Genomic DNA, 15650 nt, shown 5'->3' on the forward strand with positions numbered 1-15650 from the left:
CCGGCACTATTGCTGACATGGAGGTACCGGATTAGTGGAAAATTCGGATTACTGGAAATTAGGGCCATTCTCCATATATTTTCATATTTTTTTTATGTATGTCGTATAAAGAGACTGGGATAAAATAATAAATACAAAAAAACATTCGACCATTATTCTGGTTTTTAGCCACTTTTAAAGTGAAAAGTCAGACTGATAATTTACGCATAGATGGTAAACTTGCATTTGAAAAACTTGCATTGCTATTTTAGTGCCGGATTGCTGGACTTTTCGGACCACCGACGTGCCGGATTATCGAGATTGTACTAATTACTAATTTGCATGAAACTACTTATTTGATAATCTAATTTTTATATAAAAAATCCCGTTTAGTAATTTTATAATTTGTGCTTATAAATTGCACACATTAAAAGTAATTACCTATGTCTAATGATAAAATAATTGAGAAGCATTGTAAGAAAAAGGTTAATTTATTTATATTTTCCCGTTTTATTGACAAATGAATTAACATAAATTATATTATGTATATCATAGTAAGTTTTTAAACGATTTCCTCATATTTTTAAATAATCGTAGAATCCCTATACGCTTCTTTTGTTTGACTAGGTGACAATGACAATCAGTCGCTCCTAGGACAAAAATTAAAAATATTATTAAGCTTCAAATATGATTATACTAGTACATGTGTAGTAAGTAACGCGTGTTGGTATGCAAAGTTATCTCTTTAGAAAATTAAGATACATTATAGATTATAAAATAAGTCGACGAAATCGTACCGTGCATTTTTCCAATGTACCATATTAATAATAAAATACATATAAAAATGATAAGTAGGCATATAATGTACATATAGCAATCGGAGGCCCACGCAAGTATGAGTGATAGATATGATTATCAAAGTATCATAGTAGACTTGTCTATTCCGTGCTATCTCCCTTCCTCTCTCACAAATAGAATTCTTCAAGTAGTTAACAATAATCAACAAATACAATTATATTCTTATTACCTACACAAGCTAAAATTCATATAAGCTTAAATGTAATTAAAGTTTAATTAAATTAAAATATGTTTCAATGAACTAACCCTACTCATTTGACGCGTTCTAATCGCCTAAATTATTTGACTTATAAAAAATATATAATATTATAATCCTAGAATGTAAAACCAATACGTATAGTGCAATCAACATCATTGTAATATGATTATAGGCTGTTAATATTTCGCTCTGTAGGTAATTGATACTTAGAAGTTAGATTAATCTTAGTTAATCAAATAAAGTATGAATTGTAAACTATAAGTCGATTTATAACATGTTAAAATGGATTCAAGGAATACATCAGTTTTGTTTAATTTGTATTATCTTATTCGAAAATACATTGTTATCATTTTATCAATTTTAAAATGTTTTTCTATGTTTTGGTTTTAGAATAATAAATGTTGGTTATAGTGAAATATGCCTGTCAATATGAGGTATTTTGAATTTGATATTTGAACAAATTAGATTTACCAAATATCGGCTTAAGGTTATGTACCTTAAAAATCATTTTATGTTATTAATAATAAAAACTCTAAGTGTATTTAATAATCGCGTCATTATATATACTCATAAAGCATATTACACACTAGACGTTATAAATTAGATCACTTGAATCATATAAAATTAATGTAAAATAGCATTTAGTTGTAGTGATGACTGTTGATGGTTACAATCTCTGTTTTGTTCGGGTTCCGATATCAGTAATATAAAGCTTTTTAAGTAAAATATAAATGTAATCGTTTGATGTAACCGTTTAAAGTCATGTTGTGGAATATCTTGTTATCATTTAGAATTCTTAGTCACCCTAATTAAATCATACGTAATTAATGACTTCAGAAAATTTTCTACTTGATACTTTTCACTAAAAAAAGAAGAAAATGAAAAATCGAATTTTAAACGACCAGCTAACCCGGGTTAAAAATCTGAAATAATACATATCTGATACTAATTTGATTCTAATGTCACCTAATTTTCGTTTAACAAATAAGTAAGAAAAGTAACAAATAAGTAAGAAGTCATTTGTGCACGATAAGTAAGAAAAAAATCCTATTTTGTCTGTCCGAATGTTCAATTATTTTCTTCTCCATTTCACATTTCACGTCAAATCGGAATAAAAAGCAAAGTTTTGTAAAATTATTACGAAAGTTTTAGGTTTAAAGTCCTTTCATCTCTTTCTTATTAGTCTCGTGCAAAAAGGATGCAAGATATTCCACCAAGTGAACCGTAGGTATAGTACGAGTAAGACGTAACGAAACTATCAGATTATAACATAAGCGATATATTCTATCTAGTTGTATCTAAGTGGGAATTCAGTGATCGAATCAAATAAAATTGTTACACCAAACTGTCTTTCATTAAGTTATCCTATTTTGATGTGAAAGCTAAAGTATACGCTACAAAATGGGTAGTGTTCAAAATGAAAAGTACGTCTGATAATGAAGTTTATAATACTTTGAACATACACTTCTTTTTTTATGTGATAGGAGGCAAACGAGCAGACAGGTCGCTGGTGGTAAGCGATCACTGCCGCCCGTGGACACCCGAAACTTTTTATTGGTTTAGTTGAAGACGAGCTCGAGCGCTTTTGAAGATATAATTTGATGTTTAGTGTTGAGAAATAAATTCGTGTATATCTTTAAAAAATATATTTCTTTTATCGTCACATCTGTATTCAAAAAGTTCAAGTTCTGACTTAATCCAAAACGTCGATATCGACCCGAGGGAAAGAAAAAAGTCAAAATTAAGCTAATAGTAGCATTACGTAAAGCACAATGAGTTACACTGATTTAAATTTTCACGATTATTACACATAATTATTTTTAAAATCGAGACTTAATCGCGTATAACTACATATTAAACTGACCTCCAACGTTTCAAGGACGGCGTTGTCCCCGTGGTCTCGGAGAAGACTGGCTTGAAATGACATCAACACCTTCTGACAGCCGCGCAAGTTTTTCGAACTACCCGCACTTGGTTTTGATTATCAACTTGAACTGTTTGCGCACTAGGGATGTTACTCTGTCGACATACAACACTGACGATATTCGATTTAACGACTGTCGATATTATTTTCGGCTTACACTTATTAATGACAGGATTCCAATCGGGACGAAGGTTTTAGGATCTCATCCACATGGAATCCTGTCATTAATAAGTGTAAGCCGAAAATAATATCGACAGTCGTTAAATCGAATATCGTCAGTGTTGTATGTCGACAGAGTAACATCCCTAGTGCGCAAACAGTTCAAGTTGATAATCAAAACCAAGTGCGGGTAGTTCGAAAAACTCGCGCGGCTGTCAGAAGGTGTTGATGTCATTTCAAGCCAGTCTTCTCCGAGACCACGGGGACAACGCCGTCCTTGAAACGTTGGAGGTCAGTTTAATATGTAGTTATACGCGATTAAGTCCCGATTTTAAAAATAATTATGCACAATGAGTTAAGTTCCACTGATTAAGTATTTATCTATTTTTTTGAAAAATAACATGAATCAATTTGCCTACGGCTACAAGGTTCGAATACACTCGCGGACAATAAATATGGGTCACTTTGTATGGAAATATCTACGGAAAGTGACCCGTTTTCACTATCCGTGACTGTAAAAATAATCTAAAGTAGACTTATATTGACCGGGATATAGACCGTCATTACCTCAATATAAGTCAATATAGGTCTAACGAAAATAACCGTGAATCATTCAAAACTTTTAAATCTAAAGTAGGTCTTACAAGGTTGAAACAAAACAAACATAATTACAGCAATAGGAAATAAATTACAACCAAATTATATATTTGATCACTACTCCAACTAGTAAAATGAACTTTCCTACAGTAATATCTACTCATTACAGTGCTTACACTAATATGAGATGTTTATCTACCACCTCCAAAATCACATCCACACAAACCTACACCTTAACAACAAAGCCACGAAATTCAATTTCACACAACAGTTAGTTTTGGAACTCAAATTGGATATGTTACACAATTCAGTTAATAGACTTTAACGCAATTGTTTTATGGTTCAATTTTATTTGGTGGTTTGATTCTGATCGATTTGGTGGTGGTCTAAGGGTGATATTTGCTCGGCAGAAGGGAGAGTGGGGTGTTCAGCCGGCCTAGTCAAGGTGACAATCGTTGACACTCTGTAGCGATCGAAATTTACCATTACGCTTATGCTTAAAGACTGCTGCCAGCGTATTATGCTTCCAATTTTATCACTTATCTATGTCAAAGACATATACATATAACTCCGTATAGACAGATAAAGTCTAAGAAAAAAACGTACTTTTAGTACCATACAGAAACAGGTACGGTGGCCTAGGTGGCATTACACCTTTGGGGTACGCTCAGCTAGATGGCACTAATATTAATATTTGACATTTTAAAACATATCAAGCTAAGAATATGGGCCAAATTGTCAAAACTGAGGTTCAAAAGTTTTAAGCCTGTGTCAAGAGATGGCAGTCTATGCACTATGATTACACATTTTACTTCGACAGAGATTCTCTATAATACTCGATCCTCTTTGCCTATGTGAATAAATTATTAATTATGGAATTATGGAATTATGAATTATGAATTAAATTATCCGTCACGCTTTGGCGAGTATGTCAGTGTGAGAGTCAGATGTCTTATCAACGTGATAATGAAAAATGGAAGCGTAATACGCCGGCTGAAGTGTAAATAAATATTGGGGGACACCTTACACATATCAACCTAGCCCCAAACTAAGCAAAGCTTGTACTATGGTTGCTAGGCGACGATATACTTACTGTGTATACGTATAATATGAAATGAACATCTCACGAGAGCAAAAAGGCAGACTACAAATGGGAAAACGTGACCAGTTTTGACCTCGACAGCGGCCGCTAGTGGCCTACTCAATTTAAGTTTAACGGAATTATAGCACTTTTTAATACAAAAAGTTATATTTAGAGGATACAGTGATTGATTTCCGTTCCGATTAAATATTATGTTAAGCAAATTATCCACGTAATAATCCATACTAATATTATAAATATGAAAGTATGTGTGTCTGTTTGTTTGTCCGTCTTTCACGGCAAAACGGAGCGACAAATTGACGTGATTTTTTTTAAGTGGAGATAGTTGAAGGGATGGAGAGTGACATAGGCTACTTTTTAGGGTTCCGTAGTCAACTAGGAACCCTTATAGTTTCGCCATGTCTGTCTGTCCGTCCGTCCGTCCGTCCGTCCGTCCGCGGATAATCTCAGTAACCGGTAGCACTAGAAAGCTGAAATTTGGTACCAATATGTATATCAATCACGCCGACAAAGTGCAAAAATAAAAATTGGAAAAAAATGTTTTATTAGGGTACCCCCCCTACATGTAAAGTGGGGGCTGATTTTTTTTTTCATTTCAACCCCAACGTGTGATATGTTGTTGGATAGGTATTTAAAAATGAATAAGGGTTTCCTAAGATCGTTTTTTGATAATATTAATATTTTCGGAAATAATAGCTCCTAAAGGAAAAAACAGTGCGTCCCCCCCTCTAACTTTTGAACCATATGTTTAAAAAATATGAAAAAAATTACACAAGTAGAACTTTATAAATACTTTCTAGGAAAATTGTTTTCAACTTGATAGGTTCAGTAGTTTTTGAGAAAAATACTGAAAACTACGGAACCCTACACTGAGCGTGGCCCGACACGCTCTTGGCTGGTTTTTATTGTCTCTTTCTAACGCGAGCGAAGCCGCGGGGAAAAGCTAGTATACATATAATTTCTGAATTAAAAAAAGTAAAAATATTTATTTACAAAAATTAATCAAATATCATAAACAGTTGCCAGTGACTCCCACACTAGGCTGAGCCTGTATCGTGGAAGTTGTTAACGTTTATATTATTAACAAAAACACAGCGGCTTAAAAAATAAAAATAAAAATTACAAAATGCATGCTGACTTATAACTAACTAAAGTAGTAGGTACTCCCGATGACACTTGAAATTGTTCCAGTTTCGGACACACTTTTGATATTTGACAATTATAACACTTTAAGTTGTCGCGCTTTGTACACATATTTAAGAGGGCTTTCGTGTTAAAAATAGTGAAATCGCAACCGAGCGCTCGATCATATCGTGTGTGGTATCAAATTAAAGGGCTTTGCGAGTAGTTTATAAATATATATCACATTATAGGACTTTTTCTACTTGGTCTAACAAAATATGAGAAAATGTCCAAAAGTGGTAATAATTGTACCGGTGAAGGCTCGTTTTCAAAAAATTGGCAAAAATCAATAATATCAATTTATAATCACTAAGGTATAACAGCAATTTAAGTAAACGTTGCAGATTAATTTAGTACAAAACTTACTTCGATGTGATGTAGATTTTCAAAGAAATTGTCACTTAATTTTAGGTAATTTCTGAAAAAAATTGAATTCGCCTTAGGCTAGTTTACTCTTTTTCAAAAACTTAAAATAAAAAACTAGTCTGAAATGATTGTGGTACAGGATATACGAATTATAAATTTACCCGTTTTAATATTCAAAATTGTCCAAATTTTACAAATAAGATCGACTGATTTAGCTCTATACGTGCGTTTTTCTAAACGTGCATTAGAGAAAAATTCATAATTAATTTAGTGAGTTAGTTTTCAAAAATCCAGTCTTATAAAAATCAAGATAATAAGATGCTCTAACTGGAACTTGAATTAAATAAATCTATTGGATAACGGAAAGTGTAGTATTTCACCGACTAAAACTATCAATTTTACAGTCTTTTGACGTTTTTTTTGAAAGCAGCCTTAAAGCTTTGTGGTGTTTACATCTCCGGTGACTCTTTGCTGGGACGTCAGTCTTCCGCGACCACGGCCAGTGCAACCTGGCCGAAACGTTGGGAAAAAAGGTAAAATAATGTTAATTAATCGCGTTCGACCTGTATGTGACTTTAAATATTTGACAATTATTCTGTGTCATCCCAATTCTATGATCGAAACGCAGTGTGACTGTGGCGCCACTTCAGAAGAGCGGCGAGAACTTGCTGCGAATCGTAAGCGAGTGTGACGTTGGCTAGGCTGTTGTGTTAATTAGTCAAATTAGCGCGGGCCGGGGTCTGAAGAAAATTAAGTAATTACTTGAGGGACAATAATGTTTTTAGGGGTCTGTCGGGGTCTTGTTCGCGATTTATTGGTTTTGTTAAGACAACTAATTGATCAATAAGTTGTTCTTGATATAATAGGCTACTAGACTTTTTTTTTATGAAATAGGCAGCAAACGAGCAGACGAGCCGCCTGATGGTAAGCAGTCATCGCCGCCCATGGACATAAGCAACATCAGGGGAGCCACTTATGCGTTGCCGACCTTTGAGAACCCTAAATACCTGCTTCTTGAAGAACCCAATGTCATTGCGCAAGGGAAACACCTCAGAAGGTAGCTCATTCCACAACTTGCACGTTCTGGGCAAAAACAAGCGGGAGGCCCGTTTGTTCTTGGTTTGCCACGTGTCGAGAAAGTGAGGATGAACTCATATCTAATTTGGCACAATAAATGATTGTCTTCTGTAATATTTGACATAAGAAACCAATATTTAAGATTTTGGGTATTAAATTTGTACGATGATTACGTATTTTTAATTCAAAAATGTGACTAGTTTTTTTTTTAATTTTGGCCGCCGAAAACTTTGTCGGCCGTATAGTGACGTCATAAAATTAATGTAAAATCAATCACTGACATAATGACCTTTATGCCTCGTACTTAAAGTGTCAGAAAGTGTTGTTTTCGCACTGAATGACTTCATTCACAGAAAATATAGATGACATGGCTGATGTTGTTTTTGCCTGATTACGTAAAAGTATTCTTTAAAAATATTTTTTTCGGTTAATTGGACAGTAAGTAATAATATAAGACAAACTTTAAAAAAGGGTCAAGTAGCCTGTTATGTATGTATAAGCTTTATTGTACATAAAGGAAACAAAAGAGACACGGTTACAGAGTCAGTCAGTACAATATCTGACAGTATTGTACCTATCTAAATATCCTGCCAAGCCGCGGTCCCGGGTTCGAATCTCGGTCAGAGTATTTGTTTATGTAATGAGCACAGATATTTTTTCATGAGTCATGGGTATATGTAGGTATATAATATTTGTATTTATATATTATATATCCCCACCCACGCCCGCATTACAAGCCTTCTTGAGCTTACCGTGGGACTCAGTCAATCTGTGTAAGAATGTTCTATAATATTTATTTATTTATTTGATCAAGCGTCAGAATTTAAATCCACGCGTAGCGCATAATTAAATTAAAAAAATAAATTAAATTTCATTTATTTCAAGCTCATGGCTCATAAGATGTTAGTTATGTACAATAATACTTAAAAACTATGTTAGTGATACAATAAATAACTTAACTAAATGGTACACCGTTACTGGGCTTGTGAAGTTCACAACAGTGCACTATGTACGGACAGTCAAGTCTGTCCGCAATCATGGCCAGGATGGTGTTGGGGCTGGCGCGCACGCGTCGTACGAGCGAGGCGGCTCGCAGGCGCATTGCCGCTTTAAAGCACGTTACTCCTGCATCAGCGAACATTTGTGACGCACTACAATAGCGCGGCAGCCCCATCAAAACCCGGAACGCATTATTGTATTGAACTTGTAGGGCCTTGTAAGACTTTATTGTAAATTTGCTCCACAGGCTGCACGTGTAAAAGTTGGTACAAAAAGAGTTATTTTGCTGTCCCTAGAGCAACGTGCAAACCTGCGGGCAATCATGTTAGCTCTTATAGACAAGGCCCTACGTTCACGTTCAATGTCAGTATTGTCTTTGAGGTCTGTGGTGAGTATATGCCCTAGATATTTATATTTATATACTCTTTCAAGCTCCACCGAATTCAGACGAATCGGTGGTACTTCAGATGGTAGAATAGCACCGACCCCAAAGACCATATACTGACTTTTACTGACATTATATCTCAGCCCGTGTGCTAGAGCATAGTCCTCACATACTTGGAGCAGTCTTCTCATACCGCACACTGACGCGCTCAGCCGCACCATATCATCAGCATAACTGAGATTATTAACGTTAAGAGCGCGACAATCAGCTCATCTATGTACAGGTTAAACAGAGCTGGTGAGCTCAATCCCCCCTGCCTAACACCACATTGCATACCATATGCGTCAGATAGCGTACCAGCCCACCGAACGTAGTTGATCTGATTTCCATACCAATATCGGAATAAAAATATGAGTTCCTGAGGTAGGTTTATCGACTCCAGCTTTTTCCATAGTAGATTGTAGGAAACCAGATCAAATGCCTTCGATAGGTCTAGGTAGCACGCATAAATTGGCGTTTTTCTATTAACATAGTACGCAACAGTGTGTTTAAGGCTTAAGATGGCACTTTCAGTCGAAATTCCGGGTCTGAAACCGAACTGATTATCGTGCAGCTTAAGTACTTTACTTAACTGAGCATTAAGCACACTGTCGAGCACTTTTGCAACAATAGTCGCAAGTGATATTGGTCTATAGTTGCACTTATCTGATAAGTCTCCCGTCTTATTTTTTACAACTGGTACAACTATTGTTTTAATTAATTCAGGAGGCAAATAAGAATGTGCAACACATAGAGAGAAGAACATCGCCAGCACTCGTTTTATATGTGGACCAGCATAGCGCAGGTGCTCGACACTAAGGCCATCATGACCTGGTGATTTGCCTCCAGATATTGACTTAATGGCTTTCTCTACTTCACATGCCGATATTGTCATCACCTTTGTGTCATTCATAGCCCCAGTCAGAGCACCCGTACTACGCGAGTCTAAGCTAGGCTTTACAATAAAATGCTCCCTAAAAACATTGGCAATGTCCCCTGGTTCATTGACTCCATCGACACTCACGGGAGGGCCAGGCCGTAGATTTAATTTATTAGTAGACTTCCAAAAGGCAGAAAAGTCTTTTTTCGAATGATGTGTAGCCAAGATATCCATTTTTATTTGGTGTTGATGATCTTGGCACCATTTTAATTTTGATTTAAACAGACGTCTGTCCACAGTCATCCTATCAAACTGAATACCTACTGCAGGTTTCCCAGCAAGAACCCATTCTAAAAATGACTGCCTTGCCCTCCCGTGGGCTTCTTTGACATGTTTGTTCCAACCAATAACACGAGGCTTAGTATTTTTATAATGTTTATTATTTAAATACCTATTACCTATTGTCGCAGACTCACTTAGGGCAGATATAATGTCGCAATACAAATTATTTAAAATTATGTGATGACATTGTTTGCTACAATATCTATCGCCACATTCAATAAATTGAGAAGGATATTGAATAAGTTTTAGTCTATTGTTACATTCCATTGTATATAATTCAATCTGTTCGCTCGATCTTTCACCCCATACCGCATAATTACGGTTTATAGAATTAGGCAACGCTAACCTAGGTTTTAGAGAATTTATGTTACATTCAATAGTAAGGGGGAAATGATCAGACCAAAGTACATCATAGTTTACATAAATATTAAAAACAGAACACAAAGTAGATTGCGAAACAATGCAATGGTCCAACCATCGCTTGCATTTATGTGCATCACTTATAAAAGTGAAAGTATCGGATGAAAGTCCAAGTCTGTTTACGTCAATACAAAACAATGTTTGTTCATCACAATAGTTCATTAGCTCACTGAAAAATAATTCACCTGGGTGCGAATTGAAGTCTCCTAATATGTACACTGACTCTATACCATGTTCATCAATAATCGCACTTACCGCACTGAGGCAGTCCGTAAATTCAGGCAAATTTTCTGCGCAATCCGTAGGAATATACACTGATATCACTACAAACGGTCGATCGTTAGTCATTATTTTAACCGCGCACAAACGGGGATTATAGCACTTTATTACTGATACACACGGAAACAAATCACTCCTCCACAGCAGCGCGACCCCGCCATAGGGCCGACCTCGTAGCATGCCCTCCGAGGTGTCCACCGCCGAAGTACCAGTGTATAAAAAATCTCGACTTATTGTACCTAAGTATGGAATGTCATCAGGTAGCAACCAAGTTTCCTGTAAGGCAATTATGTCTGATTTTTTGCATAACTCTCTCACATTATCAGCACAACGCTTGATACTTTTACAATTTAAACTAGTAAAAATAATTTTTCTATCTTTGTTTACAATATCCATATTTAGGTATTATTCTTTTCGATTCCACTTTCAGAGCACTCTCTGTTTGCAATCCTGTTTTTGTAGGGCATAATGAGTGCTACGAGGGCGCTACGCGGCGTAGCGCTACGAAGCCCGCCGTAATGAAAACATTATTCACCGCCAGGGGGCGCCGGTTACAGTTTTTGTGCCGCTGTACGGTTCACTATTATCTGGCAGAAACTTTTTACGCATATATTTGATTCGTTCTTGGCAGAAGTCAAGTTTGGCAGAAACACCTTACGCAGAATATGCTTTGGCACAAATCATTTCGCAGATTTTTGTAATACCGAATCGTCTGTTGTCATAATGTTAATGAGCATAATAGTCTTCTAGTCGAACAATACATTTGCAGATAATATTTAGGTGGCATAAAGTTGTAATTTGCTATTTGATAACGAGTTGGATGTGTTGGGGATGCAAGATACCTAACACTCCTTCTCGCTTCGCTCGTCGTCGTACCTAACGGTGACTCTGGGGCAGTTTTTCGTTTCTGATAGCGAGTAATAATTCTAGCGGTGCAAAGGGGCAACGCCGCCAGCATCCTGGGTTCACTTCCAGAGGTCGGTTCTCTAGGTGAGATTTTTTATATTTAGTTATAGCGTCAAATTTATTTTGTTGTGTATATTTATATGTATTCTTTACTGATTAAAACTCTTAGATACAATAGTTTTTTTTGTTTTACAAGGGGGCAAAGTTCCTGTTTAACCGCACGTGCCAATATTTATACCCGAGCAAAATTCCAATATTGAACCGCAGCGTAGTGAGTGGTTTCAAGGCTCGAAGGTTAAATAAACTTCGCCACCGAGTGATACATAATTCTGCTAATGTAATATTATGCTATAAGATTATTATGGTACATACAATTATGCTAAACCAAAGTCGACCAAAGTAATGTTCTGTAAAACAATATTCTGCCAAATTTATCTTATGCGTGGTAGTAATAATGCCAACTAAGCTTTCTGCAAAATTACCATTCGACCGAAAGTGTTTCTGCGAAACATGTTATGCGAAGTGTGTTTCGGACTAAAATTATTCTGCTAGATGAGGGTAACCCCACTGTTATTTTAGGTATTAGTGCGAAAGATGTGGGCTGCAGTGCAAATGATATAAAATGTATCAGTTACCTGTCTGTCTGTCTATAAGCATATGCGATGGCTACAGATGGATTGCGAAAAGAATTTCCTTCGTATTTTAACGGAAACGTACGAACGAGTCATGCTATTTCAATAAGTCTCAGTACAAGACGTACTGAGGCTGTCTGAACTAGCATCAAATACGAACGTTTCCGAAAAAATACGAAGGAAAAGCTTTTTGCAGTTTGTGTGCGGCTGATGGTACCATGCTAAATTATTATTGCTCTCGTAAGTATATTAGCGAGAGATGTGAGCTACAACTGATGAATATATTCTGTCGATGTCAAAAAAGTTACATTTCTGGTTAGCAAATGTATCACTACTTTACCCATCATCATCATGTTTAAAAAGCTTTGCTCATGTTTAAAAAGTACACCCCAATGGGATACCCCCATTTGCCAGAATTTCATTTGCCATAATTTTATTTGCCATCCTATTCAACAATCATAATATTGTTTCTCATAACATCTTATGCCATAATCATTGTTTACTATATTAATCTAGTGCCAGAAACTTTGTTTCCCATAAAGTCAGTTTCCATAATGTCATTTGTCAGAATCATCGAAATCCGTAATTACCACATTCCATACCATCATTTGTCATACAAATTAGCGTCCAGAAAAGTCAATTTCCATAATGTGCTTTGGCAGAATCGAAAACTACTATAATAGGTACCTACTAGAAGGACTAGAGAATGAAACTGCTATCAGAAAGTAGGTTAGGTTAGAACTGTGACCCCCTGGAAAATGAAACTGCTATCAGAAAGTAGGTTGGGTTAGGTTAGAACTGTGAACCTCTGGAAAAGGAAACTGCTTTAAAAGTAGGTTAGGTTAGGTTAGAACTGTGACCCCCCGGAAAATGAAAATACTATCAGACAGTAGGTTAGGTTAGGTTAGAACTGCGACCCCCTGGAGAATGAAACTGCTGGAAAAGTAGGTTAGGTTAGGTTAGAACTGTGACCCCTGGAAAATGAAACTCCTATCAGAAAGTAGGTTAGGTTAGGTAATAATATGGGCAACAATTAATATGGCAATAATTGCTTATGGCGTTTGAATATTCTATGAAACCATATTATTGCACTTAATAATATGGCTAACAAATAGTATGGCATTGTATGATTATGGAAGGTAATATTCGGATAAACAACGAGTATGTCATATGATTTTTATGGTAAACAAATCATTCGGGCAAATGAAATTCAGGCAAGTTAGATTCGGGCAAATGAATATTATGTTAAATGACTGTCGGGCAAACAATAGACAACCGTTTGTTTGTCCGTCCTTCACGGCAAAACGGAGCGACGAATTGTCGTGATTTTTTAAGTGGAGATAGTTGAAGGGATGGAGAGTGACATAGGCTACTTTTTGTCTCTTTCTAACGCGAGCAAAGCCGCGGGCAAAAGCTAGTATTATTATGAAATCCCGATCAAACTAAGAACCCGTCAAAATGAATAAATAAATATTGGGGACACCTTACACAGATCAACTTAGCCCGAAACTAAGCAAAGGTTGTACTATGGGTGCTAAGCGACGATATACATACTTAAATAGATAAATACATACTTATATACATAGAAAACATCCATGACTCAGGAACAAATATCTGTGTTCATCACACAAATAAATGCCCTTACCGGGATTCGAACCCAGGACCGCGGCTTAAAATGCAGGGTCACTACCGACTGAGCCAGACCGGTCGTCGTAGCCGTAGCATGTCATATGCTACAGGGTAGACGAGAGTCATAATTAAATGTCTACATTTTAACAGATTATTAGATGTATGTGATGCTACGTGGCCACGAAGCCCTCCATAATGAAAACATAACTCACTACGGAGGGGGCGCGGGTTGCAGTTTTTGTGCCGCTGGTGGTATCATGCTAAATTACTATTGCTCTGGTATATTAGCGAAGGATGTGAGCTGCAAGTTATTCTTGCTATTGTTCTGCTTTTAGTAAAAGATTTTAAATTTGATCTGATGGATATGAATAGGTATTTACCTATGTATTTGAATGCGAATACAAATAGGTTTTTCTGACATGTTTAGCTGTCTATTTTATTATTATTATTATTATTTCGTTTTAGACAGGCAGCTGATGCTGGTACGTCTAAATCATAGTTCACTTTGCACGATTTCACTACTTAGATAGTTTGTCTAGTCTATTTTTAAATTGATTAACACTGGTAGAGTTCACAACTTCAGAGGGTAATTTGTTCCAAGCTTCCACTATTCTGTTTGTAATGAAGTTTTTACCGATATTTGTTTTGTGCTTTGTTGTTACAAGTTTTATGTTGTGTCCTCTTGTGCGCGTGTTTGAATTTCGAGTGAACAGGTCGACTAGTTCTGGACAGTCATAGTACCCTTGAATGATTTTAAAGGTCTCGATCAAATCTCCACGTTCACGCCTCTTTTGCAGTGACGCTGAAGGCCCAGCTTCACTAATCTTTCTTCGTAGGAGAGTGACTTTAGTTGTGCGGGAATTTTAGTAAATCTACGCTGCACTCGCTCGATCATATCAATGTCTTTTTTGAAGTACGGATTCCATACTTGAAAACCGTATTCCAGAATAGGTCTTATATAGGTCTTGTATATTTTTAGCATTGTTTCAGGAGTAAGGAGTTTTCCTACAGATACGAGCTCCATCTATGAGCTCATGTTTGTCTTAAAGTAAATATACTATTAAACTATTCATGATTCAACAATATTTAAGAAAAATAAGTACATATATATACACGGTGAAATTTAATCGGTACTCAGAGACCAATTTTTCTTATTCAGTGATCGATGGCGATCACATTTATGTAGCACTTACATGGATCTTTCAAAATACATTTGATTGAAAATCAACTTAATTGTATTTGAATGCGTATAAATGTACCAAGCCACATAATGGACTAATCACCACTATATATTTTTTTTTTTTTTTTTATTATAAATGGGCTTACTCTTGACCACAGACTAGCCAAAGGCAAAGACGTGGCCTACGATGGAGTGAGCTCGCCCAGAAGATGCCTGTCATCAAACACCTGCCTGATATCATAAAATATTCATAAACAAATTATCCATTCAAATAAAATACTAAAGCTACGTCCTAATAACCTATTAAATTACATCGCAAATTGACCTGCGCCTAATTCGGCCGTTAAGATATTAAAGAAAGCCCGAGAAACGCCGAGGTGCTCGGCAATATAACAGGACGCTCGTTAAAATCTCACGACCATTTGACCCGCGCCCTTCAAGGGTCCGCCCGGACGTCTCAATCGAAGGGAGAACTGCCTTCAAAATTTAGAAGGTTTTCAATTTGTCAATTTCAAA

Source organism: Leguminivora glycinivorella, chromosome 2 (assembly GCF_023078275.1).
Source record: "Leguminivora glycinivorella isolate SPB_JAAS2020 chromosome 2, LegGlyc_1.1, whole genome shotgun sequence".
NCBI classification, from domain to species: domain Eukaryota; kingdom Metazoa; phylum Arthropoda; class Insecta; order Lepidoptera; family Tortricidae; genus Leguminivora; species Leguminivora glycinivorella.